This window comes from Dasypus novemcinctus, chromosome 11 (genome assembly GCF_030445035.2).
Source record: "Dasypus novemcinctus isolate mDasNov1 chromosome 11, mDasNov1.1.hap2, whole genome shotgun sequence".
Taxonomy (NCBI): Eukaryota; Metazoa; Chordata; class Mammalia; order Cingulata; family Dasypodidae; genus Dasypus; species Dasypus novemcinctus.
In genome coordinates, this window is record NC_080683.1 from 12,733,161 (window position 1) to 12,760,227 (window position 27,067).

General features: G+C 52.2%; 1 protein-coding gene across 2 annotated transcripts in view; it reads right to left on the minus strand.

Annotated features, from left to right (window-relative positions):
• Positions 1 to 27,067, minus strand: part of LRFN2 (leucine rich repeat and fibronectin type III domain containing 2) — a 178,950-nt gene that overhangs the window by 62,358 nt on the left and 89,525 nt on the right. Inside the window, exon 2 of one of the 2 annotated variants that reach the window (XM_058306679.2) lies at positions 2,671 to 2,825. The exons of the other annotated variant lie outside the window; for it this stretch is intronic. The gene's annotated coding sequence lies outside the window, so the exon portion shown is untranslated. The remainder of the gene's footprint in view (positions 1 to 2,670; positions 2,826 to 27,067) is intronic. 2 annotated transcript variants of the gene reach the window in all.

A 27,067-nucleotide genomic window follows, 5' to 3' on the forward strand; every position in this document is an offset into this window, starting at 1 on the left:
GGAGTGTCCTCACAAAGGGCTCCCTCTCTGCAATCCCTACCAACAGCAGGCTTGAGGTCTGAGGAACTCAGCTGAGACAGTGAAACGATGCTGTCGATTAAGTCAAACATCTGGTCAATAGAGGGTACATCAGTCACCAGGGGTCTGGCCACAGGCTCAGGGCTCCTTTCAGGTGGCAGACATTTCCCGGGCTCCTGCTGATGGGAGAGATGCTTCCCTAATTCCCAGGTGTAATTTGCATGCTCCTCTCTGATTGGCTGGTGAGACACACACACCTAGCCCCACCTCCTAAGGACCTCCCGGGGAGTCAGGAGGGACAAATCCTGCTTGGCTCTAAAATGGGCTCTAGAATGGAGAGCAGAATTCAGCCCAAATCCAAAAAGCACATTCCCAAACTCGGGGTTGTAAGTTCTGCGCTGCCAGCTGTAGAAATGCAAATTGCCATAATAAATGACAATTATCCCAATTACCTCTAATTGTCTGGCTTGTGTAGCAAGAGCTTTACTATAGGCGAGGCCAATATGGGAGAGGGAGTATTTAGCAGAATTCTCTATCTGGGAGCTGGGTTACAAATGAAGTAGGTGAACCGGCTCAGGAGATCCGCAGCCCCTGGGCTGGATAGTTCACCACACAAAGACGAGGGGGCTTCACTGTCTCCCAGCTGTTCAGGAATGGTGCTGAAACAGTGACATCGTTATGCAATGGTCATTAAAAGCTATTTTTAAAATCGGCCATGCGCCGGAGAGATAAGGGCAGAAAATACATGCTGTTTTCCATGCCTCCTTCCTCTGGCCAGCTGGGTCTGTGAAACAGCCATGGGATAGGGGAGGCTATTCAATGGGACAACAACTTCATTTCCCATCATTGTAATGTAACATTTGATTCGCCCATTTATTTAATCAACCAGCTGGGCATTCAGGAAGCATACCCTATATACCAAACATCTGGGAACAGAATTTTAGAGCCCCAAAGTGACTTTAGAAATTAGACACATTGCATAGCCAAAATCGTGCCAGGTGGTTTCATTCCTTTCTGTAACAAACAATTTATTAAGCCTCCACCACATACCAGGCACCGTTCTGGGCACTGGGATACAGCAGGGAACAAAAGAGGCCAAAAAAATAAAAAATAAAACCCCTGCTTTCAACAGAGTCTACATTATGGTTTGGAGAGTCTGGGGATAAATTAGACAAATAAATTATACAGCATATTAGAAGGTGGTAAGTGCTAAGGGGACAAACAAAGCAGGAAAGGGGATGGAGATTAATGGGACCAGGGGTTGTAATGTAATGTAATTTGGATGCCATGAAAGAAGAAGAAACAAAAAATCCAAACTGCCATAGCAATGCAACTCCCCCTCCCCACAAACACTTCTTTAGTACTACCTGAATGACAGAGAAAAACAAAAAACAAAACAACAAAAACAAAAATAAACAGTGGTTACCAGCTATCTACAAATACTTTAGTGAAGGCCCTGTTTGTCGGTGGGCACACTCATTTGTTATTAGCTTATGTAAGATCACAAGTCTTGCTGGGACCTCTTAATTCTTTTACCGTATTGATTAAGGCTGAGCAAATGCACAACATGAGCAATTTGCACGCACTCTTGTGAAATTAAAACCTTTCGTTTCCTGATAGAGCTGTAATTGCTGTAAAGAACTAAGGGCACCTCGGCCAATACTGCAAAGACCTACCCTGACCCATCTAGGATTTGACCCAAATCTGATATCTGATCACTTCGGGATCCTTGGGCCTTGGGGTTCCCAAAATGATAAAGTCCGTGGGAATTTGGAGACTCAAGAGATACCCGCAGTTACCAGGAGTGAAGGATTGGGAAGCCCTAGAGAGCCCTCATCATTGAGTTAACTAGAGCCCAAGGGGAAAGGTGGGCTGGATGGGGTGGAAAAGAGGAGAGGGAGAGCAGGTGGAAGAGAATGGGCCCAGACTGCCCACCCAGAGAAGGACGGAAGTACCCACACCCCGCCCTCAGCTTTCCTCGGAAGGTGCCCATGAGGAAGACGGAGAAAAAGTTGGGGATGGACAATAGCTGGGAGAACTACAGAAAGCAATGCACTTAAGGTCCCATGTCTACCAGGGGCTCTGAATCAGAGAACTGAAAGAAAGAGAAAGGGGTGCCACAAGTGAGGTCCGACTTCAGGAGATCTCCATGTCTCTCTCTTTAGCCACCAAGCACTTCTTTTGGGTCTGGGGTGATGGGTATTCACTGCAGATAACCAAGGAGATTTAGGAAATGAGATGATCTTTGCAGGTCCTTTCTGACCTGAAGTCTGGAGATTTTATGAGCTTCAGATAAGATGACCAGACTACCCAGGAGCAGGCAGCAAGGGCAAGAGGGGAAAGCAGGAGAGCCTGGAAATGCACAAACGAGGAAGGGCTCCCTGGTGGAGACAGCTGTCTTCCTACAGTTAATTTGTCTCCTAGGGAAGTGCCCAGAGGGTGGGGAAAAATAGGGCATCTATTCTGGGGAGCTCCCAGTTTGAGGGCACAGTCTCAGCCCTGCCTTTAAGGAGCCTCTCATGTGACAGGGGCATATAGGACACCCACTCGAAGGACACCTACTGCCACACATCCAACAAAGCCCAGTATGAGCAGGAGTCTCCACCATGAGACAATGTGGATGGAGAGGACCCAGGCCACTCAAGAACCTACCAGGATTGGTCCTTCTAGAAGACAAAGCCACAAGGTCTCCAACTGGACATAGCCTGCGGTTTACAGGTAGAAAGCACTCGTCCCACTTGAGCATCTCCATGCCTATTCATGTCGCCCCAGGCGAGCCACTTCTCTTCCCACCTTAATTTCCTCATCTGCAAAATGAAGACAACATGTGTTTTACTTATCTCACTGTTTGGAAACTTTAATGAGGTGTTATGTGTGTGTTTATTCCAAAAATAGGACTCCTCTCTCCATTCCATTTGCCACTCTTCTCGGGTCCCTGAAGAATCTTATTTGGTGAACTGAGGGGGAAGCTTTCTCCAGATTCTGTCTGTGCTAGGTCCAGCTGCCTGTGTCCCTGGAGGCTGGACTCAGGTTGTGGACATGGTAGCAGGCTCGGAATTAGAAGGAACAGCCTCCTCTCCTCCAATCATGCCCCCCAGCAGCTCAGGTCTCAGCTGCACAGATGTGGAGACACCATGTATGGGGCTTTTGGTAGATGACTCTTGGCCAAGTCCAGAGTGATATAAAAGGGATGATACAGGTGAGTTATCTCCAGGCTGGACAGTAAGAAGAAAAACCACGGCTTCTCAGAGAAATTGGGCATTGGTCCACGACATCTCTGCGGCAGGAGCAGGGAGCCAGTTCCTGTCTCTGCAAGCACACAGAGAAAAAAACATGTGCCCTTCCTGTGAAATGGGGGAGACACAGCTCAGATCACAGGAAGTTATGAGTCTGATGGGAGACAAAACACTCTACACCCTTGGATCTCCCAATCTGATGGGGTGAATACAGCCTTCCACCTTCAGGGAGCTCAGAAACAGACTCTGATTTCAGGAAGACTTATCAAATGAAAAACACTGACCTTAGGATTTCCCAGTCTGATAGAGGAGACAGACGACTTCTGGTGTCTCCTTATGGAAGAGACCTAGTCCTTATGACAAGCACCCCAATCTAATGGGGTAGACAGTCTCTGCTTCAGGAATCTCCAAATCTGAAGAGGGATATTCAGTTCCTGACCTTAGTGAAATTCCCAAAGCCTTGAGCTCAGGGAACTCGCAGTGTGAGAAGATTAGAACCCACTTCAAGAATATTTGTCACAAGCCAGTGCAGCATTCCATGATGTGGTAAGGGGTGTACTGGGCTCTTGAGGAATGATTTCCTTGAACCTGAGACCGGAGGCAGAAGGGACTGTCTTGTAACTCCCCATAACCCTCCAAACCCAAGACTTGCTCATGACCTTCCTTGGTGGACTAACAGGCCCTACTGTCCTGTTCCAAGAATTCCTCTGTGGTCTACCCTGTAGACGTGTACTGAGCACTGGCTCTGTGGCAGGCACTGGATGGGTCAGAGAGGAAGAGGACCCAGGCCTCTGCCCTCCAGGAATTCCCAGTCTAGTGGTGGGAGCAGACAGGGGAACAAGTCCTCAGCCCCACAGCCCTTCCTCCCTCCCCCTTAGACCCGGGAGATCCCCTGAGCTCCTCTCTATATGCCCCTGCCCCCACTGGCTTCTCTACTGTGGCCACTCACCTTGCTCATCTCTTCAAACTCTGCCCATCCCAGGGTCTGGCACCAGAGTAGGTGCTCACAAATTACTTGCTGCATTTAAAACATAGCCAGGTAGGTATCCGTACATCATTTTCTAGACCTTTCTGAATGCCTGCAATATTCATAATTTAAGAAAAGAAACATCATGAGGAAAGGATGAAATAAACCCCAAGAGGAAGAAAAGTACAGGGATAATGGCCAGGACTTAGAGGGATGGTTCCTTTGCGGATGAGGTCAGGGTGTGGGATGGGATGGGACTGATGTAGGTTATGGCCAAGGTCTGGCTTTTGTTTGGGGTGGTGGCTTGACAGGTACTTATTCCATGACTAAAAAAAAACCAATCTAGCCAAATATCCAACACGTACGGGAGCTGCTGCTGGCATCAAAGAGCCTGGGAGCTGTGCCAGCCCGTGTCGGGTCCCTCTACCCCGCCCACACCTCTGAGAATGACCCCTTCACTCCCCTCTTCAGACAACCCCAGGAGCGGGTCATCTACCTGCCCTGGGGTCCCTAATGGACACAGTGCCTGCCTTCCTATAGGCAGAGGGTAGGCTGATAACCTCAGAGTCAGGCCCTGCCTTTTGAGGTCTCAGCAGGTGTAACCCCACAGCTGGCAGATGATTTTCTTTCTAGACAATCACGGGGGGGTGACATGGGCCTTTGGCAGCCAAAGCAAAGGTGCCTGTGCCTCCATTTTCTCACCTGTTACACATCGCCTCATCCTCGCCACGGAACCCCACGCTAGGACTTTCCCACCCCAGCAAGCTTAGCTCCCTGAGGCATGTGGGAGACCTGGGAAAAGGGCAATCATGGAGGAGTTGGTGGTCCTAAGAAAATATATCCAGGAAGCAGATATGGCTCAAGCAATTGGGCTGCCGGCTACCATTTGGGAGGTCCTGGGTTCATTGCCTGGGGCCTTGTGGTGAAGGTGAGCTGGCCCGTGCGGAGAGCTGCCACAACAAAAAAGAGACACAGAGGAAAAGACAAGGAGAGACACAACAAACCAGGGAGCTGGGGTGGCTCAAGTGAGCCACCAATCGGAAGTTCCCGGGATCGGTTCCCCGTGCCCCTGAGGAGAAGACAAGCAGACACAGAAGGACGCACAGTGAATGTGCACAGAGAGCAGACAGCGAGCACAAGGGCCAGGGGGTAGGGAGGTAAATAAAAAATAAAAAAATGTTAAGATACAATTAACTATTAAAAAAAAAAAGGAAAGAAAACACAATCCTTCTCTCTTCCCTTCTTCATTCAATAGAAACCATCAGTCAAATGGTGTCCAGAGTTTTCTGTTTAATGAGCAAGTTAAGAGGCTGTTTCTGGCCTGCTCTGGCAGGAATTCTCCAGGGAGAGAGAATTCAGAGGGCCAGGTCACCGGCAGCTCTGGGCCTGTGGGGATCCCTTCCCACCCAACTCCCCAGTCTCAGCACGTGGCCCCTCTGGCCCTGGCTGCTGTGTCACGTCATCTGCTGCTCCTCTCGCTGTTCAGTTCCAAAGTATGCACCTGCCAGGCCTGGGACCCGGGCCCAGGGGCCCAGCCAGGGGACAAAGATAGGAGTTGGGGGGCTGCACTACAGAAGACTTCCCAGAATGTCAGCTACAGAAATTTCCGTGCCGCCTGGGCCAACCCCTCGCCACACGGAGGATGGGCTGAGGACAGGGAGCTGCAGGGGCTGCTGGGTATGTCACACGAGTGCCCTGCCCACACCTGGGACTGCAGGTTGAAAAGGACATGGGAAACCAGAGCATGATCAGCCAGTCGGAGGCTGACCGGTGAGAGGTGTGGGAGCCAAATCTAAGAAGGAAGAAGGGCCAAGGGGCCTGGGGATGCCACAGTTGTGCAAGCCACATCTGCAGCAATGGTATGGGGCTGCCTTCAGATACCTGTGGGGGTGTCAGGTGCAAGGGGGTGCACCTCTTCTCTGTGGTTCCAGAACTGCAGCCAAGGGCAGGAGGTTACCGGGCGGCAGGTCAGAGCTTCATATCAAAGTGACTTTTCCAAACACCCAAAGTGTTTGAAGATGGGGCTGGCCTTCCGGCAAAGGAAGGAGCAGCAGCCTGTCATTGGACGGGTTCCAGCAAAGGCTGGACGGCACAGATCAGGGGTGCGACACAGGGGTCTCTGTAAAGGTTGCGTTCTGCTGACCACTCTGTGAAGGTGGTGTGATTCGGAGGTCAAGAGGCCCAGGGAGGGCGGCGGACTTGGCCCAGTGGTTAGGGCGTCCATCTACCACATGGGAGGTCCGCGGTTCAAACCCTGGGCCTCCTTGACTCGTGTGCAGCTGGCCCATGTGCAGTGCTGATGCACACAAGGAGTGCTGTGCCACGCAGGGGTGTCCCCCGCATAGGGGAGCCCCACGTGCAAGGAGTGTGCCCGTAAGGAGAGCCGCCCAGCGCGAAAGAAAGTGCAGCCAGTCCAAGAATGGTGCCGCACACACGGAGAGCTAACACAACAAGATGACGCAACAAAAAGAAACACAGAACAAAAAGAAGCACAGATTCCCGTGCTGCTGACGACAACAGAAGCAGACAAAGAAGACGCAGCAAATAGACACAGAGAACAGACAACCAGGGTAGGGGGGGAAGGGAGATAAATAAATCTTTAAAAAAAAAAAAGAGGCCCGGGGAGCCAGGAGGCCTGGCGCAAACCCTCGCTCTGCTATGGATGCGTGGCCTGGCCTTGCGCAACTCACTGAACTCCCTCACTGTAATACGGGGGTGAAAATCATAGTACCCCCTTCACAGTGATTGTGTGAAGGTTAAACGAGCTCAGCTTTCACGTACTAGGTATAGCACTAATGGAAACACGGGTGGTGGCACAACCAGAATGGCCACCAAAACAATCTGTCCTCCTGACCAGTCGGAAAGAATTTCATTTTATTTTTCACTAAGAGGGGCGTCCTCTCCAGAGAGAGGTTGCCACATACCCACAGCCAGACTACCCTCATCAGAAGGGGGAGGGTGACGGGGGCCCCATTCCTGCAGGGCCAGGCCCCAAGCGCATGCCCAAGTGCCCAGAAGCAGCGAGGGTCCACGTATGTCCATCTGTGAGCTTCACGCCCCAGGTACCCCCTCGCTGGAGTGCCCGCCCCAGGGACCGGCGAGCTGGTGCAAATGGCTGCCCCGCCACGCACACGGGCTGCGGGAGGTACGCTCCCCGGCGTGTGCCTGTGTGCTGAGGATGGAGGGCATCAGGTCCTCGAGAAAACCCTGAACTCCTCCCACCTCTCCCTTGCCCTCCCTGGCTCTCTGCTCTCATCCTCCCTCTGCCCTCCTTCCAGAACCTTCACAGTTGGTCTTGTCTCCTTTCCTTCCCAGGCCTGGTTGAGCGTCTGCAGGTCAAAAGCGGTCGATTCCACCAAACCAGGAACGTGGCAGGCAGGTCTTTGAGAAAATCAGGGATCTGGGGGTTTAGTCTCACAAAGTGAGAGCAACCCATTCATTGCCTGCCTGACCTTTTCCACTTTTCTACTTGCTGAGGAAGCATCTGGAGGCCCCAAGCTGTTCACAGCAGTGACTCAGCAGAAGTGGGGCGGGTTGGGGGTGCCGGAAGCAGAGGGGCAACTGAGGTCACTTCAGCCTAATGAACACACCTGAGGGGTCCTTTGAAAACGGTCTACTGAGTACCCTCTCTCCCCATACAGCATCCAAATTTAGCTGCCAAAACCCCACAGCCTCCTTCCTCCTGAAACCCTGGCGGGACTCCCCTTGCATGCAGGCGCTTCCCTCCTCCTGAGGCTGGGGTCCCCCGAAGGAGCTCAGCCCGTGGTTCCAGGAAGATCCTAAGGGGAACCCTGGATATGTCAGGACTTGGAGCCTCATTTGTGACAATGACCTCATCCTCTCTCCCGGGCCTCTCCCCTGCCTGGGGCACCACCCACCTACAGGTACCTGGACAAGCTGACAAGCTGGAACCATATCATTCAGTGGCTCAAGACTTTCTGTGACTGTAATTCTCCTTGGCCATCAGTCTCCTGTCTCCCCACACCCTTCGTTCCCTCGGGCAGCACCCGCCGGCTCTTTCCTAAGCACCTGTTCCTCTGGCTGATGGAAGCGGATCTCATCGGGGAGATGCTGAGACTCAGGAGGGCCCCGTGCCGCAGGAGAAGGACGCACAGTGCGCTGCGGGCTTGCCTCTGCTCCTACGCCAGCTCCTCCCGTCCCCCCAAGGCCAGCTCATACCCTACCTGCCCAGTTCCTGGCCTCAGGGTCCCCTCACCTCTCTTCTTTCTCCCCCAAAAAGGTGACCCCAGGGCCCCAGCCCAGCTCCAGGACTTGGTCTCTGCTGGGTGGCAGCCGGAGTGGCGGGCTGTAAACTGACAAGCACCCCCCAGTGCCACCTTTGGCCAGAAGGCCTGTTAAGCATTTCAGGTAACATCTCGCCTCCTCTCAGCTTAAATCTCACACCTCCAGGAGGTTCCTGAAAAGGAGACAGCGTGTCAGACTAGAAAAAGCTTCAAAGTCACAAAAACCCTGGGTTTAAGCTGCAGCCCAGCCAGCCGCTAGCTGTGCTGGGAAAAGGACAGAAGCCGCCTGGGCCGACCTTTGTTCACCAGAATCACGGGGCCACGGCCACGGCCCGCGCTTCCACGGCACCCGGCACAGTTCCAGGGCTCCAGATGTGCTCCTTCATTTCAGCCTCAAAACAAGCCGGGAGCCGGGCGTTACGATTCCTGAGGAGGGCCCTGAGGGGCTAAAGCAACTGCCCAGGGACTGGGCACCCGGCTCTTGGTCACCCTCGCAAGCCGCCCTCCTGCCTGCCCGGCTCGCTCCCTGGAGGCCGCTCTCGGACATTCCCTGGTGCACCGCAGGCGCTCCGTCCCTGCAAGGTGGTCCCATCCCTGCTCCTGTTTTAGGCCTGGGGGCTTCAGGCAGATCACCAGGAAGGTGTCTGAGGGGAAGGGAGGGCAACTCCTAAGCTGGGAAAGGGAGGCCAGGCCCCGGCAGCTTCCTTGCCAGCCTGCTGGGTTGAGGCTCCGGCTCCTGGGAAGAGGGGCCGGTGGTGGGAGCTGCAGAGACGGCCCAGCCGTGCCCTCCTTGGTGGTTGCCAGAGCCGCCGTGGGGCACCCGTGGGGACGGGGCCGCCAGGGCTCCACTTGGCCCCAGCGTGTGTGGGAAACAGGCGTCTGGGCTGGGCTGGGGACCCGTCTTCCAGAACAAGCCCGGCCCTGCGCTGAGGGACGGTTTGACCAGCCAGAGCACAAGCACCACCGGGGCTGACGGACGGGGCTGCTCCCCTCGGAGGCGGCGACTGGGCCCCGGAGACAAGGTGGGGACCCGGCAGGGATCCTGGAGCCAAAGAGGAGAGCGAGGACTTGGATGGCCTGGAAAGTCCACTAGGGACACAGACCCGGCCTGGGCCCGCGCCCGCGCGACACTGGGGCCGCGTGGGGCTGGGTGTGGGGGAGGGACAAGCCAGTCTGGCGCCGCGGGAAGCTGGGAGCGGGGTGCAGGGTGGCCGGGGGATACACAGGCCGAGCGCGCAGAGAGCGTCGGGAGCCGTGCACCGGAGATGAGCCTTGCTTCCGTGGAAAGAATGGGCATAGCGAGGCTGAGCGAGGCGCCCCATCCCGTCCCAAGGGCTAAGGCCAGGCTCCTTTCCACGCAGGTTCAGATTTATCGCACAACCGCAGAGGGCACCGTTCCAGATGTAGCCCGGGTCACGGTACCCCCTGGAGCTGGCTCTAACGCTCCCAATTCATGGAAAGGGAAACAGGTTCAGACCCACTGGTGCGTTGCGGGAGAACACAGCTCACTAAAGGGCGGGCTTGGCAGAGGCTCCCGGGTAAGCGGCCTGTCCCAGGGCTGCAGTGCAACGGGCATGAGCCCTGGGCCCTTTGGCCTTCGCAGGTTTCTTCCTCCATAAATAATTATATTTTATGGCTGCAGGGGCCTAAAGATGGCTATAATCCAGGCTGGTTTAAAAATCAAAGCTTCCTCTCAGCCCTAAAATTTCAGAGCATACCCCCTCCCTCTACCTCACTGTCCCACCCACACCCCAGGGGCCGGAATATCAAATACACGTGTTCTCCTGTGTGCACCACTTCCCACGTGTACCACCAGCAAAGCCCTGTACAGAGCTGGGCACTTGAGGGGCCCCATAAGAGCTGAGCTAGCAGGCGCAGGCCGGACACAGTGAACTACCTGCGGTTTCCTAGTTCCTGCTTGGGAATCTCGCCATCTCCTTGCTTTCTGCCTGGAATACTCGTCGACATCCTTCCCAGCCTCAGCTCAAGCTTCCTTGCCTCGAGAAGCCCTCCTTCACCCTTCTGCGCGGAATTCCTCTCTCCCCTGCCATCCCTGGGGTGCGCCCATTGGAGGGCAAGGCACACCGCCCCCCCACCCCCCCCACCCCCGTCATCCTCACCCCGTGGGGAGTCTGCTGATACCAGGCCCCATTTCTCATTCATGCCAGACCCCACAGACCAGGGCAAGCCTGGGGCACTGTTGGTGACACGAGGGGCATATTCTGTCCCACCCCAGCCACACTCCGTGGGAAGCCTCAGGAGCTGCCTCCTGTTTCCAGCCTCCCGGGGCTGGAGCCCCAGGAGCGCCTTAGGACTGGCTGCAGAGAGGCCCGGGGGCCTGGACATGTGGCTCCCCAGAATCCCTCCAGCCTCCTCATCAATTCAAACCACCTCAATTCCTGACTGTCAGGCTATGTAGGTCAGCACTTTCAAACCTGGCTGCGCATTTGACTTAGGAGGAGCTTTGATACAGGCCCAATAAGACAGGCAGATCAATTACAACAGAATTTCTGGGTGGGGGACCCCGCTTTGGTATTTTTGGTATTAAAAAAAAAAGATTCTCAGTGAGTTCAAAAGCACTCATCTAGTGGCAGGTCTTCTAATCAGAGGCGGCTCCCTTTTGTTCTCGTAAGGTCTTTGCTTTGGCTCATTTCCTCAGTCAAGGGAATCCCCTCTCTCACCTGGAAATAAGGCTGGAAAGACGCTCCGGGCTCTGAGAGCCCCAGGGACCTCCAGGAGGGCGTGATCCCACTGCCTGCCTTCAGCGGCTGCCTGTGGTCTCAGGAGAAAACCCAAACCCAGAGGGCTTAGGTTTCTCTCACAAGAAACACAGAAGTGTAAGCAGCGAATGGGGGGCAGAGGTGAGCTGCTAAGTCAGGTTCTTTTCAATGAAAGAGTCGGTATGGGGTGGAGCAGGGGGGTGGCGTGGAGGGCTAGGGTGCCCAGCACACCACTCGACCTCAACCTGGGTGCTCGAGAGGTGGATGGGAGTTAGCTCCCTCTCTGTCGGCAACCCCAGGCCGCCCCGAGGGGCTGGCTCTCAGCACATCATCCCAGTCACCTTCTCCAGAAACAGCTCTCCACTCCCCGTTCTTTCCAGAGCGCTTTGCTCTGAGCGCTGCACTTGAAGCTCTGCAGCGGCTGGGGCGAGGAGTCACCCGCGCCCCTCTTTGGGGACCCAAGGCTCCTCTCCGAGCCCAGGAAGGAGAGCTGTTTAATTTATCAGACAATGCCTCAAGATGTTGTTTACATGCACGCGGGATGTAACGCAGGCGCAGCAAAGCATGCGCATCGCCAACGTGTTTGCGGTTTTCCTCCGTGTGATAATTAAAGAGACAGTTTGGGTCACACATCGAAGTGGAGCATCGGGGCGGGCAGCCGCTGGGACAAGCTGGCACATGGGGAGGAAGTGTTCCATCTGCTGTGCCCAGCTCCAGCCCAGGGCCCGCGCCTGCTCCCAGAGTGGAGTGGAAGGCGCCCCCGGGCCCTGCACCCTGTCCTTTGCCCCTCTCCAGCTCATGAGTTGGGTGCTGAGTGTATACTCTGTTATTATCTTATTTGGTCCTCAGAACAACTCCAGGATGTATACGCTATTATTGACCCAGGTTATAGACAAAAAGTGATGATAAGAATATCATCACCGCCGATAAGCCTAAAATAAGAACAAGGCCTAGAGCAACATTGTGCCTGGGAATTTCCTCCTGTCAGCCTTCATGTTACTCAAATGTGGCCAGTCTCGAAGCCAAACTCAGCATGTAAATGCAATGCCTTCCCCCCAGCGTGGGACATGACACCCGGGGATGAGCCTCCCTGGCACCGAGGGACCACTATCAACTACCAACTGATGATGCAACTGGAAAATGACCTTATACGGAAGGTTCAATGTGGATCAGCAGAATATCCCTGTCTACATAAAATAACATGACTTTAAAATGCTGTTTGACCTAAAGTAAGGGGGAAATGGAAAAGAGAAATGAGTTTATATGGCTACGAGTTTCTAAAAAAGAGTCTGGAGGCTGGCAGAAGGATTGCCCTCATGCACAACTGAGCAGAGTCAGAGAGACAGATAAAGCAGATACAACCCCCAGATATCGGTTCCTTCGAGGGCTAAAGAGACCCATGGGAGTTATGGTCATGGCCGATGGGGTTAACTACCAGGTCAGATGGCCCCTTTTTGGAACTGGTGTTTATGTGTGATGAATCTGGACTCAGATGGGATCTTCCTTCATAAGACTTTCATGCTAAGGTGATGGAGGTGCAGTTAATGTTGGGGTTTAAGATATATTTAGCGGATTTGAATCTCTGGACTGACAATGTGATAGCCAGGTCCTGAGCCTCAATAGACTCCAGCACCTACAATATGATTTATTGGACTTATCACACTCAGCTAAGATGGAGTTAAAGAAGGACAACCACCACACCATGGAGCCTAGAGTGATTACAACTGAAAGTGGGAGGATTGCATCCAACATCCATGTGGAATCTGAGCCTCCTCTTGACATAGAGGTGCAATGGACACAACCAATCCAATGTCCACATAGAAGAGGTGGCATTGGATTGGGAAAAGTGGACATGGTGGCTGATGGGTATGGGGAAAGGCAGGAAGAGATGAGAGGTGGAGGCGTCTTTGGGACATGGAGCTGCCCTGGATGGTGCTTCAGAGGCAATCACCGGACATTGTAAATCCTCACAGGGCCCACTGGATGGAATGGAGGAGAGTATGGGCCATGATGTGGACCATTGACTATGAGGTGCAGAGGTGACCAAAGATGTACTTACCAAATCCAATGGATGTGTCATGATGATGGGAACGAGTGTTGCTGGGGGGGGGGGGAGAGGTGGGGTGGGGGGGGGTGGGGTTGAATGGGACCTCACATATATATTTTTAATGTAATATTATTACAAAATCAATAAAAAAATGTAAAAAAAAAAAAAAAGAATATCATCACCATTATCACCATCATCACGGCTATTTGTGCATATTTACTCTGGGTCAAGTTCTAAATCTTTTATACACATCAATTAATGAATCCTTACAACAATTCTATGAGTAGGTACAATTATTTTCCTTATTTTACAGATGGGGAACTGAGGAACAGAGAGAGTGAATAAGTTGCCCACACTCACACAGCTAGAAAGTAGCACGGAGGAAATAAGCTCATTCATTTGCTGGATGAGTACAATTGGAGAGGCAGGAATGAACAGTGGAGAGATGGTCCCCTCCCTCACAGAGCAGGTGAATTACCTGCCAAACATCGTGGCTACTGAGCGGCCATGCCCTCCGTCCTTTCTTGTGTGTGTGTGCGCACACACATGTGTGTTAGCGTGTGGACTTGTGTATTTGTAAGTGTGCACCTGCCCTTGTGTGTGGTCTGTGAGACACCACATTCTGAAACTAGCTTTGTAGGGATAAAGTTCATGTGGAACCAGCCGCTGTTTTTTGGTTATCTGGCTAATCACATAGTAGATCTCCACAAATATACTAATGGAGTTAAACTGAATTGAGTCCAGTCCTGTCCCCTTCCTTGGATGTCTAGGGATTGGAAGTGTAGAAAAATTCAACTCCGAGGACTCAGTGTGGACAAATAGTTGAGGGGCAGGCTCTGGAATTGGACTGATTGATCAAAACCAAGCTCCTGTATCACCAGCTAGGTAACCTCGGGCAAATTGCTCAACTTCTCTGCGCTTCCGTTTTCTCATTGCGCAGGGGAGTTGGTAATGGCTCCCACCTCACAGGACTAAATGAATATAAATGATTAGAGCAGTGTCTGGCACAGAGCCCTCAATAAACTGCAGCCATCATCATCCTCGTCATCATCTCAGCTAATATAACATGTGTCTTTCAACCTCCGTGCCAAAGCACACTTGGGGAGATTCGCATTGTTCAGGCTGGCAAGTGGAACCCACCGCCCGCCCCAGAGGAAGGGTCTCGGGCACGCCCCTCCTGAGCTGTCCGTGGCCTCCCGTCAAGGACATCGGACCTGCACCACAACACACTAGTCTGGTCACAGTTCCGACACTGGATGAGTCGCCTGCCCCAGGGGCACCTTCTTTTTCTCAGCCGTACTTAGTAACTTTCTCAGGTGTCCCCCAGCTCTTCCAGACTTCCAGGGAACTGCTCTAGTTTCCCTTCCCACTGTGGCTATCTGGTCCAGCCACTCAGGGGCCTAAGGGGCACTCTGGGTGGAGGCGTTGATCCTGAGTCTGTGTTGTTAAAAAACCACTTTGATAAAAAAAAAAAAAAAAAAAAAAGGAAAATAACAAGTCCTGACAAGGATGCAGATAAGGAGGAACCCAACGTGGTGCACTGCTGGTGGAAATGTAAAATGGTGCATCCACTGTGGAAAACTGGTGGTTCCTCAGAAAGTGAAGCATTGGACTGCCATATGACCTGGCAAATCCACTTCTAAGTATATACCCCAAACAACTGAAAGCAGGGGATCAAACAGACATTTATATACCAATTTTCATCGTAGTATTATTTACAACAGTCAAAAGGTGATAGCAACCCAAGTGCCCATCGGTGAATGAATGGGTAAACAGAATTTGGTAGAGACAGACGATGAACTACCACGGAGCCATGATAAGGAATGAAGTCCTGATATCTGCTACAACATGGATGAACCCTGAAGACATCGTGTCGAGTGAAATAAGCCAGATGCCAAAGGACAGATACTGTATGATTTCACTTAGATGAAAAACCTAGAAAAGCAAATTCATTGAGACAGAAACTAGATTTCGGGGTACCAGGGGCCGGGGCTTGAGGAGTTATTGCATAATGGGTGTGGCGATTCTGTCTGGGGCAATGGAAAGGTTTTGGTGATGGATGGTGGTGATGGTAGCCCAATATTGTGGAGGTCATTGAGACCACTGAATTGTACACAGGAAAGTAGTTAAAATGGTAAGTTTTGTGTTGTATATATGTTACACCAATAAATATTAAAAAAAAAAAAAATTGAAGCAAGATCCTCAGTTTATAGGAAAGGAAGCAGAGACCCAGAGTAGCAATCCAACCAAGTTACTGGCAGGGCCGGCCTGAGAGTGGGGGTCCTGGCCCTCTGTGCTCACCACGGAGCCCACCTAGAGGCCCTGGGTCTCTGGGAGGTTGAGAAACATGCCAGGGTCCCACTTTTACTGCGGGGAGGAGCGTGGATTATAACAAGTCCAACTGGCTCCACGTTCTCCCTTCCTTCTGCCACACAGGGCCCTACCAGCCCTGAGCATCCGCTGCTGGGAGTAAGTTTGGGAAAATGGTTTTAGCTTAACACCCATGCTGTGGTTTTTGCTTTGTTTTTAAAAGGTCTCTTTCTAGGAAAATTTCCAGGTCTCTTGAGAAATGATGTTTGGGTGCAGGCAAGGGTCTACTCCCCTTTTCCAGGTGGGTATGTGGAAGCCTCAGGGCCTGTTAGAAAGGATAAAAGCAAACACTCATGTGGCTCTTGCTGCGTGCCTGACCCTCTTCTAAGAATTTTGCATGAATTAACTCATTTAATCTCTCAGTAGTACCTGGTTAGTATTAGTATCACTGTTTTTCAGATGAGGAAACTGAGGCCGAGAAAGGTGACTTCACACAGCTAGGTACTGGAGAAGCTGGGATTTGTTCCCATGTAGTCTGGCCTAGAACTCAGGCCCTTAGCTACCATTCCAGGCTGCCTTGCGCCTCGGAGATCTCACTTTAGAGCTGGGCAGTCTTGGATTAAAACCCTGCTTCCTTCACTTGCTACTGTGTGGCTTTGAATGAGCCCCTGATTTCTTCTGGCCTCACGCTCCTCTTCTGGAAATAAGAATCCAGGCAGTCTAGCCGACAAGATTGCTGTGATTAGGAATTATTGATAAGGCACATCTCCCGTCTTGCTAAGAGCCTGGTGGGGTATAGGCAGTTGCCACAAGGTAGTTATTATTTATGATTTAAAGGAATATCAAACTGCTGACCAGGCACTTAATGCAAAATCTAATTAATCTGAAATTCATGGTAACAAAAATGGAGCCTGAAATAAAGTCACCTATGCATCTGGGGGGTGGGGGCGAAAGGGAAGGTCAAATAAACAATTCTGGGATACACACCCTCTGCTGAGAAACTTTCTGGAGCATTTAGATGCTAATTGCAACTGCTATGCTAATTTGAGTGTCAACAATTGCTGCTGCTCCCCTGGCAAGTGTCCGGGTCTATGTAGGAAGGCAGGTCTTCTAAGGGCTGTGTTAGGAAGGAACAAAACCACTTTTTGAAAAACAGTCTCTCTCACCTACATGGGTGAAATCTACTATATGCTGGAGGTAATGTTTGTACAGGGAAGGAATAAGATGGGGGCACAGGGATACCTGTGGGTGGGGCTTTGTGATCTTGAGGGGGGCTAGGGTTGGGGGATGAGTCAGATGACCCAAGGAATTGGGGGGAAGGCTGGGGGGAACCATTGAATATGGGAGAATGTCAGGTATATGGTTGAAACTATACTGTTGAGAAACCTCTTTAGAAAATATAATAAGGAAGGATCACATGTTTTACCTGCTTAAGTGGAGGGGCATCTGGTACAGGGGCAAGCTTCTAGGGAGTACGTGAGTGCTCATTTTGTCATAGTGTGTTTTATCACTGGGTGGAGACCCATACAATGAGTGTGAAGGTGTACCCACATCCTGGGGAGACCGGGTATTCCCAAAGAGAGGGAATTGTGCCTCTCGAGAGGATGACAGCCTCCCAGTTAGTTAGGGCAGTGTAGTATGTCAAGCCCTCAGCATTGTTGCAGTATCTGTAAATCTGGTTCCTCAAGTAGTGAAGACTGAGTGTCAGGGTGTGCCTTGAGAGGAGGGGGAGAGAGGTATAGCATGGATGGAAGCAGGGAACTGGGGGGCAATGGAAGTGCTCCACAAGATCATGCAATGATGGACATGTCAACTTACATCTAAAATGTATAAAAGACTATAAACTAAAATGTAAACTATAATGTAAAACATAAGGAAACTAAAAATTGTATGGTCTAAAATATAAACAATAATGTAAACCAAAATGGAGCCATGTTTGATAGCTCTGTTTCAAAATTTGTACATTAGCTGCAGCAAATATAACATGAGCATGTAAGGAGATCATCGCTGGGGAAAGGGGAAAGGGCTTGATGTTGGATATCTGGGAGTCCCCTATATTGTGTATGTGAATTACTGTGATCCAAAACTCTTTTGAAGGCAAAATTAAAAATTAGGAAAAAAAAAAAAGGATGTAGGCACTGAGGAAGAAATGAAAGTGCCTTGCCACGGTATGTACAGGGCAACACCTATTACAGTGATGAAAGGCAAAACATTAGAAACAAAGCTTTATAATATTTTTTCATTTTAATAATACACCAATTTACTTTTGCTTTATTTTAGTACTTCTAAATTACTATGTATTCAATTTCTAAACTTTAAAACCCATCACTGTATTTCAATTTCCTATTAATTGAATTTGGCAATATATTAGGCTTCATTGTTGAAGAAGTTTTGGACCACAGAGAGGTTCAACTATGGCAGGGGAGGAACTCTGGTTTGGGGTGTTATTGATGGGGGGCACTTGGGTGGGGGGTAGTTCTCCAGGGCATGTATATAGGGAACATAAATATGTTAGGATATATGTTGGGTATTTTTATAGTAGTTATAGTTACAAACGTCAACTGAGGGAGTGCTGAGTTCCCACCTAGGGGAGCTCTGTCACATTCCCCAATGGAACAACAATAATCCCCCAAGGGCAACAGCAAAGATCAACAAGGAAGGATGGTCCAATAATGAGCCCTTGATACTGATGACTATGCTTAGGAGCCTGTGTGCCTGAAATATGAACTAGGTCTAGAGGTGTAGGGTGCCTAAGAGTTACCTCCTGAGAGCCTCCATGTAGTTCAAATGTGGCCACTCTCTAAGCCAAACTCAGTATGTAAATGCATTAACCTTCCCCCCAACATGGGACATGACTCCTGGGGATGAACCTCCCTGGCACCAAGGGATTATTACCAATCACAAACTGGAGAAGCAACTAGAAAGAGACCTTGAATAAAAGGGTCAACTGAGACCAGCAGAATATCTCAGCCTACATGTTGAATCAAGTGTTAAAAACTACTCTTTGATGTTGAATAAAAGGGGGAAATGGCAAAGACAAATGAGTCGATATGACTAAGAGTCTTCCAAAAAGAGTCAGGAGGTCAAGAGAGGGGTTGCGCTTAAGCACACCTCAGCAGGACCCCAGAAAAAGCCAAAGTAAATACAACCCTGGTTACTGGTTCTCCTGAAGGCTATGGAGATCCACAGGGTATATAGTCATGGCAGATGGATTTGGAGCTCTGTGCCATGTCAGAGGGCCCTACTTTGGAATTTGTGCTCCTGAGTGTGACAGAGTTGGACTCAGATGTGTCTTATCTACACATGCCTCTTCTGTCACTTTTACTGAACCTGTGGTTGGCACTAGGGATGGTCCATACTCAGGAGACTTGAATCTCTGGACTGCCCATGTGCCAGCTGGGCCCTGAGCCTCAGCAGAGTGGTGACTCCTACTCTCTGGTTCGTTGGCCTTACCCAGGTCAGCTAACAGGGAGGTGATGGTCAGCCACCACACCAGGGAATCAAGAGCGCCTACAACTGTAAGCAGAGGAATTGCATCCATCATCCATGTGGAATCTAAGCCCCTTCTTGATCTAGAGGTGGAGAGGACATCGCCATCTCAGGGTCCACAGAATGGAGGAATAAAATATCGACTAGAGTGGACTTACTGATATTCTACTATAAAACTATTGTGATGAATAATAGAAGAACTTTTAACATCGAGGTGGAGAAAGTGGCCACAGTAGTTGCTGAGGGCAGGGAGAGGGTAGAAGAGATATGATGTGGGGGCATTTTTGGAATTATGAGTTGTTCTTAATGATATTGCAGGGTCAGATGCTGGACTTTATATATCCTGCCATAACCCACTGAATGTACTGGGGGAGAGTGTGAACTACAGGGTAAACTATCATCTGTGTAGTGCAGCAGTGCCCCAAAATGTGTTCACCGAGTGCGATGAGTGTGCCGCAATGATGAGGGAGGTTGTTGGTGTGGGAGGAGTGGGGTGGGGAGGTGGGGGGTATACAGGAACCTCATAGTTTTTAGCGTAACATTTTTTTGTGAGATGTATATATCTTCAAAAAAATACAATTTACAAAAATGATGTTGTGGGTGTGGGGAGTGGCTTATATGGGAACCTCTTAAATTTTCAAAAATATTTTTTAATGTAACATTCCTTGTGATCTATTAACTTTAATTAATAAAAAAAAGAAAGTCAGTCTCAGATTGAGACTCTCACCAGCACACACAGCTTCTCTCCCAGAGGATCAAAATCGGGTTTGCATTGCATTTGCTTCTATTTCTCGCTCACTATCCTAGGAACACCAGGGATGGGAAACTCCTCAGACAGCCTGAGGCCTAGGGAATCTGGGCATGCACGCAGGCCCAGGAAAGGCAGAACAAGGACAGGGGGCTCCCTGGCTAAGTTTAGGGTAGCTTGGAGGCCAGTGCCCAGGTGTGCGAGGTCCCTGCACCCAAGGGTGGGAGATGGGGGTAGGTGGGAGCTCGGTCCCACGACCCCACCCTCCCAAAGCCTTCAAGTGCACAGAGAAAGCTGAAGGCTGCAGAAACCTTCCAGCACCAGTCCAGACCAGTCAGTGACTCTGTTCTAAGTGTGTTACTTACCCTGACTCTTCAAGCCCTTCTAACAGCCAGTGATGCAAGTATTATTGTCCCCATTTCACAAATGGGAAACTGAGGCACAGAGCAGTTAGCCAGCTGACCCAAGCCCCTGGAAGGGACACTGGGGTTGGGAAGCCAGACAGTGTGATTCAGGGGCTTGAACGTTTACCCCGTGTCACTTGTACGGGTGAAGGTCCCATTGATGAAGGGGGTTCTTTTTGGCGGGCGTGGCAAGGAGGGGAAGAGGAAAGTCTCCCCGGCCTCCGAAGGCCCCTCCTCCTGGTGGGCCCAGATCTGAAGGGCGTTCAGCGCGGGTCACCTAGCATGTCCGCGTGCACCCGGCCCCGACAGCAGGCCCCAGGGAGGTCCCTGGTTCTCAACAGGTCCTGGAGGTCCACTGCGGATGGACGGGCTGCAGCCGAGGACGCTCCCCTGAGGGCTGGAGCCCAGAGACCCACCAGGAGCCCCGCTCTTCCAGGGCTTGAGCCGCTCCTCCCTGGTGAGCTCCCGCCTCCCCTCTGCCCACCCGCCTGCCCGGCCTGCTTGGGCCTGCGCCGAGACCGTGACTTCTCCTCCCGGCAAAAGGGTGCGAAGACAGCCCACGAAGTCCCCAAACTTGGGGTCCTTTAAATCTTTCAAAGATGTCGCCTGCCTGCGGTTGCCGTGGCAACCCTGCCGGTTTCTCTGAAGTCGGCCCCCTCCAGCGGCCTCCCCCACCGCATCCTCCGCCGGCCCAGCCCCCCACCCTCGCCCTGCCCACCCAGGCGTCCCTCCCCACCCCGGGAGGAGTCGCCACCCGTTCCTCCAGGCCAGGGTGGCCCAGATGCCAGGGCTCCCCCGTGGAGAGGGGACGGCCAGGCGGGGTGGAGCGGGACAGCAGAGGAGGTGAGTGACGGGAACGCGCTCCCTGGCGGCAGCAGGCCTGCCAACGACGCCAGGACACCACTGCCAGCTCCCTGGCCCTGCCGCGGCAGCCCCCGGCCCTCCACGCCCCTCACCTCTCCTCCATTCTTTCCAGCTCTCTCTTTTTCCCCCAGTGCCCAAATGGCTCCACGTGGAGAGCAGCCTGTGAAAACTGGATCTGCATCTCTGCTCAGCCACTTCTTAGCTGTGTGACTCTCAGCAAGTTATTTTGCCTCTCAGAGCCTCACTTTCCCCATCTGCGAAATGGGCAGCCATTAAGGATTGCTGTGGGGCGTCCACAAGAAACTGGGTATACCAGACGCAGCACAGCAGGGGCTAGGCAGGCCCCTTCCCTTTTCGCTCTGCCTTCCGCCTTCATTCCCCTTTCTTCTGCGTTCCGCTGTCCCCTCCAACCCACCTTGCTTTTCTCTCTTCTCCCCTTCCCTCCCTGCTCCCTCCTCGAGACTCCCATCTCCCTGGCTTTACCACCAACGGGCTGGCAGAGCTGGCAACACCCTTGCAGCCTCCTCTTCCGGAGTTCACCCATACTTCCTGGGGCCACGGGGCTTCCTGGGGAAGGTGGGGACAGGATTTCTTGGCCCCCAGGAGGGGCAGCCTTGAGCTCTGGGGGTCCTGGGAAGCCCGTGGCAGCATAAGAACCCCTGCACAGGGCCCCACTTCTGAGCACTGATGACGCGGGTGCTCCATTTGGGGAGCTTTTCAGGAATCAGCTCATGTAATCATCACGTTAACCCAAGGCGGTGCTTGGCATTGCCGCCCCCATTTCAAATCTAGGGAAACTGAGGCCAGCAGTTCCACAATGCGGGGCGTGGGAGGAGGGCTGGCAGCTCAGAGGGCAAAGCCAGTCTGACTTCCAAACGCCCCTGAGGAGCATCTGAATCCCCGGGAGCATCCTTGTCCTTGGGTCCAGGTTCATGGCCACTCAGAGGACTCCTCCAACACCATCCTCCCGAGTGTCCACACGCCCAGCTCAGAGAGGGCAGCCGTCCCCATCCCCTCCCCCTCCCGAACTCGCAATCTCCTTCAACAAAGCCTTTCCGAGGGAGGTAAGTGGGGGCTTCCTGCCAGCTCCGAGGGACCAGGGGCTGCCCTCTGCCTCTCACCACCTCTTAGCAGCGCAGCGATGCCAGCACCCCGCTCTCGCCCCTGAAACAGCCACCGACCCACTGCAAAGGAAACCGTTACATGCCAGGAGCAAGGATTGACCAGAAGGCGGACAGTGGGCTCCGACAGGGACAGAGTGTGGTGACAGGGCTGGGGGACAAGCAACTGGGACCGCTCATTTCCAGAGGCCTCTGTCCAGTCACTGCTCATCAGCGTGCCCTCTTCTCCCTGGGTATGGCTACACCCTCATCCTCGCCTGCTCTACACTGAGCAGTGAGCTCTCATCTCACCGGGCCCGTCCTGAGCGGGGAGGGCTCCCCTTGCTGGGTCCAGCTCCATCCTTCTGAGTCCCAAAGCCAACTCTCCCAGCAGTGGGCTGTACCAGTGCCTCTCCCATTTTAAGGCACACACGACCCACCTGGGAGATCCCATAAATGTGCAGATCCTGGTTCAAGAGGTCTGCAAGGCACCTGAGATGCTGCATTCCAATGCCACTTGTACACTGACCACACTCGGAGCAGTGAGGGTGTACATGACCTGGGACCACCTCCTCAGTGCAGACATTAGGGGCGAAGTCTAGGGCTGTCCTCCACCCCACCCTCAGGCATGAGACAGCAGACACTTGTTCTCAGCCTCTGCCCAGTAGCCACAGACCTGCATCAGAGCACAGCCAAGCCAAGCCCCTGAGCCTACAGCAACTAAATGCAACAGCTGGGCCCTGCCCCAGAGGCATGTGGTCCTTACAGATCTTTCTGGCATTGACAAACATGCCCAGGTGAGAGTTGCCCAGGGGGCTCTGCCATCCAGACTCACATGTCAGCCTGACCAGGCAGAAGTTCAGGAGGCCTGCTGCTCTAAAAACCCCCAGAAGAGGATCTGAAGGTCATGGTGAATCACTAACAGAAGAGGCTAAAAGCAAGTAAGAACCTGGTATTTGTTCACCTTAGCACACTCCAACTTTTTCTCGGGAAGGTCAGTGACCTACTTCCTGTTGGATTTACGCTTCGATTTACAAAAGAGGCATTTCTCTTCCAGGTCATATCTAGGAAAGGTTTCAATTATTGGACCAAGAAGATGTATATGCACCCAGGCATAGGAGGATGACCCAGGTGATGTCGCAAGGTCACGCCCAAGTCTGAGGAAACTATGAGCTCCTTATCCTTTCCTGGGCATCATGGAGAGAAAATGGCCCTTCCCTACGGAGGTGTGTGGGTTTTGATTTGGGGCTTTGATTAAATCTTGAGATTAATTTTTCTCCGTGACAGAGTGGTCAGCCTGGAAGCCATAATCCCTTCAGTAGTTCAACATGTTTACGAGGGTGACAGGATGCTTAATGCCGCAGTTAAAATGCTAAGCTGAGTAATCAGTTCATTAGGAATTTACTCAATATGTTTGCTGTCGGCAGCTGGGCCCTACCAGCCTGGACAGAGATAAATCAGTGGACAGTGCAGCTAGTGACAAGACAAACTCCTCCAGCATGGACAGGCAGAGCTCAGAAATGCCTGGACACAGAGGGGCGGTCTCCGGCATAGGACCCCACAAAGTCTTGTCCAAGGCCAGGCACTGCCTGGAATGGGGAAGAACTTAGAGGCAGGGAGTGCCCAGGGTCTGGACTTCAAGTCACTGAAAGAACTCGGGGGTGATCGGGGGAGCTGTGGCCCAGGAACCAAGGACACTCAGCGGTCATGGGCCACGCAGCCGGAGAGTCTTGGTTTATGTTCCCCGAGAAGGAGACCCTGAGACAAGGATTTAAGGACACTTAGTTTATTTGGGAGGTGGTCCCTAAAAAGCACTGGGAAGAGAGTAGAGAAGTATGGCAGTTTGGTATTATTTATGAATTCCAAAAATAGCTATTGAGCTATGTTTGTAAACTGGTCTGTTCCTCTGGGCTTATTATATTAGATTCAGAGCTTTCACTTTTACTTGATTAAATTACGATTAAGGCTTTGACTCGGCCACATCAATAGGATGTTGAAAAACGACACGGCAGAGGAGAGAGTCTGCGTTTTTGATGCTGGAGCCTTGGAAAGTAAATATACCGAGCAACAGAGATGTGAGGAAAGAGAGGAGGCTCTAACAGAGGAGAGGCCCTGGGAAGAGAGATGCGCCTATGGCCCACAGCTGCAGCTGAGCCCAGAGAGAAACGAATCCCGGGGAGAGAGATGAGCCTTATGCCAGCCTACAACTGAGATCGGAAGGAGCTGGGACCACAGAACCTTAAGAGGAAGAAGGAAGGCTGAACCCTTGCAGACATTGCCTGCCATCTTGCTCCAACACATGGCCAATGACTTTGGGTGAGAAAGTACCTCTTATGGTACCTTGAGTTGGACTCTGTAGGGTGTTGTGAAGGTAAGCTTCTACTCCAAATAAATCCCCTGTATGAAAGCCATCTGAGTTCTGGTACTTTGCATCAGTACCCCTTTGGCTGACTAATACAAGAAGTAAGACTGGAGAGAAGGACAGCCAATTTAAGGTATGTTAGCAAGCAAGTCTGTGATGGAGGGCAACAGGAGCTCAATCTCACTAGGAACTCTGGAGACTGTGTAGATCACACCAGAGAGTTTCCCACCTGCAGGAGAGGGTGCTGGGACCTGAGCACCTGTCAGCCACTGTTTGGGGGCTGCACCAGGGGCCTAAATTCCCTAGCACTTCTCTCTTATTGTTTCTGGGCTTGCCTGGGCAGAGCCTGCTCAAGCAGCCAGAGAAACGCTGAGGCCGAAGACACTGCTGCTGAAAGTTGGGAGTTGGGCTGATGTGCACTGAAATGGTTAAGGCCGGAAGACATCTGCCCACGGAACCCCGAGTGTCTGCTCCACACAGGTGAGTAGAGCCCTAGTCAGAACATCACCGCCGACAAGAGTCATCTCGGAAGAGACCTGGCACCTGCGGAGTAATGCGTTTCACCTTCTTACTGTGCAAAAGTGCTTGATAAGTTATAGCAAGGGGTGGGGTCCTTGTAGGTTCAAGGGGGATTGAGCAGGTCTCAAGGCCTTGTGGTGGGATTACTAAGGCCTGTGGGGGGCCTTGGGGATAGAGGGGGGGGGGCTTCTCAGTGGAACGATCCACAGGTTAGGAAGGGCGGGGGTCGGAGGACCTGCCGGGACTTCTCTGGGTGGGGAATGGCCAACAGAGGTACCCCACAGTTAGCATGAAGCCATCTCATTTGAAATTGTAATAAATCATCTGGAAGAGGGAGTACACAGGGAAAGCTGGAGATCTGCAAATGGCACTAAGTTTTTTGGGGGAAGCGAAATGTCAAGCCGATGGGGATACGCTTCACAGTCCCACAAGGGTGTGTGTGCGTGGGCAGAAAAGTGACAGATGAGATTCAGTGTGGGCAAGTGTAAGATAATGTATTTAAAGACAAATATCTCAAACTCTACAGGACTTCCTTCTAAGATGATGTACGCCACGGCAGTCTTATTTTAGGAAGTGTAAGGAGAGGAAGGGGAACTGACATTCGTGGAGCGGCTACTAGGTGCCAGATGTTTCATGGGTTTTATTGAATCTTCTGGATGTAGCCTCCTCATTTTACAAATGGGGAAATGAGGTTCAGAGAGGCTAAGATGCCCAAAGCCACACAGCTGGGAAGGGTTGGTGCTGGGTCCTAATTCCATATGTGTTGTTTCTGGTCTGTTCCACGAGGACAAGAGCCCAAAGACCACCAGGGACCAGCCACATTAGGGAGGCTTTGCTGACAAGTAGATGCCACATGCTTCTGGTTTCCCCTTCCTCTCTGGGCTGTCCTTCTCAGTGTCTATCCCTGGTTCTTCCAGCAAAACACTGAAGTGCTCTAGGCCTTTCTTGGTGCTTTCTCTTCTTCATCTGTTCTCTTTCCCTTAGGGGACTCATCCGATTCCACAGCTGGAAATATTATCCAGGTCCCAAGCCCATGTCCCCGGCCCTGACGTCACAGACTCGCGACGCGACTCTCCTCAACATCCCCCCTGGGATCCCACCAGCTACCTCCGACCCCACAGGGCCACAGCTGAGTCCTCGCTCCCCCCGAGCCTGGGGACCCTGCAGTCTGCGTCCTCTCAGTGAATGGCAACTCTACGGAGCCCGGCCTTCCATTTCCACAGAATGACTATTAGACTGTCCTGAGAAAGTCAGCGGGCGGGATGGGAGGGCGGGCAGGGCGGGAAAGCTGCTGACCTCTTGATTTTGGAAAGATGAGGATGAGAAGGTATAGAAGCCCAAGAAACCATGGAAAAGGGAAGCCAGTGGATGCCATCAACAGGCCCAAAGACAGCGGGACAAGGGAACATCTAGGATTGGGGTCACCCTAGGAAGGATGAAAAGAAGCACGCCAGGAACCAAACAACAAAGGAAGTCCAGGCTTGCCATCCATCACATCACTGCGCACAGGCCCTGCCCCGCCCTCCCCATCTCACTCCCCCCTCTCCCTGCCCCTTGGAGGTGCCCTGTGCCCTCTCAGCCAAACCCCACGTTTTCCCTACCACTTCTGGGCTATGGGGCAGTGAGAGTCTCCTCCTCTCCCCACCCCTCGCCCCACACCAGCCCTTCCTCCGTAAGGAGCGGCCCAGCCCCCAGCCTTGAATGGCTAAGTTGGGAGTGGGGTCCCAGACCCACTGGGCTGGCGGGCAGGGTTGGGGATTGGCATAGCAGGCCCTGGGCCCCTCAGCTGTAGCAGTGGCCCTCAGTTCCTCCCTGGGTGGGGGTAGAGAGGGAGAAGGAACAGCTTCTCTTGCTGTTGGGAAGATGCAGCCGAACGGAGATAAGCTGTAAAGTCACTGGATTGGAAAATGAGAAAGCAGAATAAATGGGCTCTGGGGAGGGACATAGGTCTTCCCCGCTCTCTGAACAGGAATAAACATGGAAAGCGCCTGTCAGAGGAGAACTTACACCAGGGAATGGGTGGCTTGGCCCCCACCCAG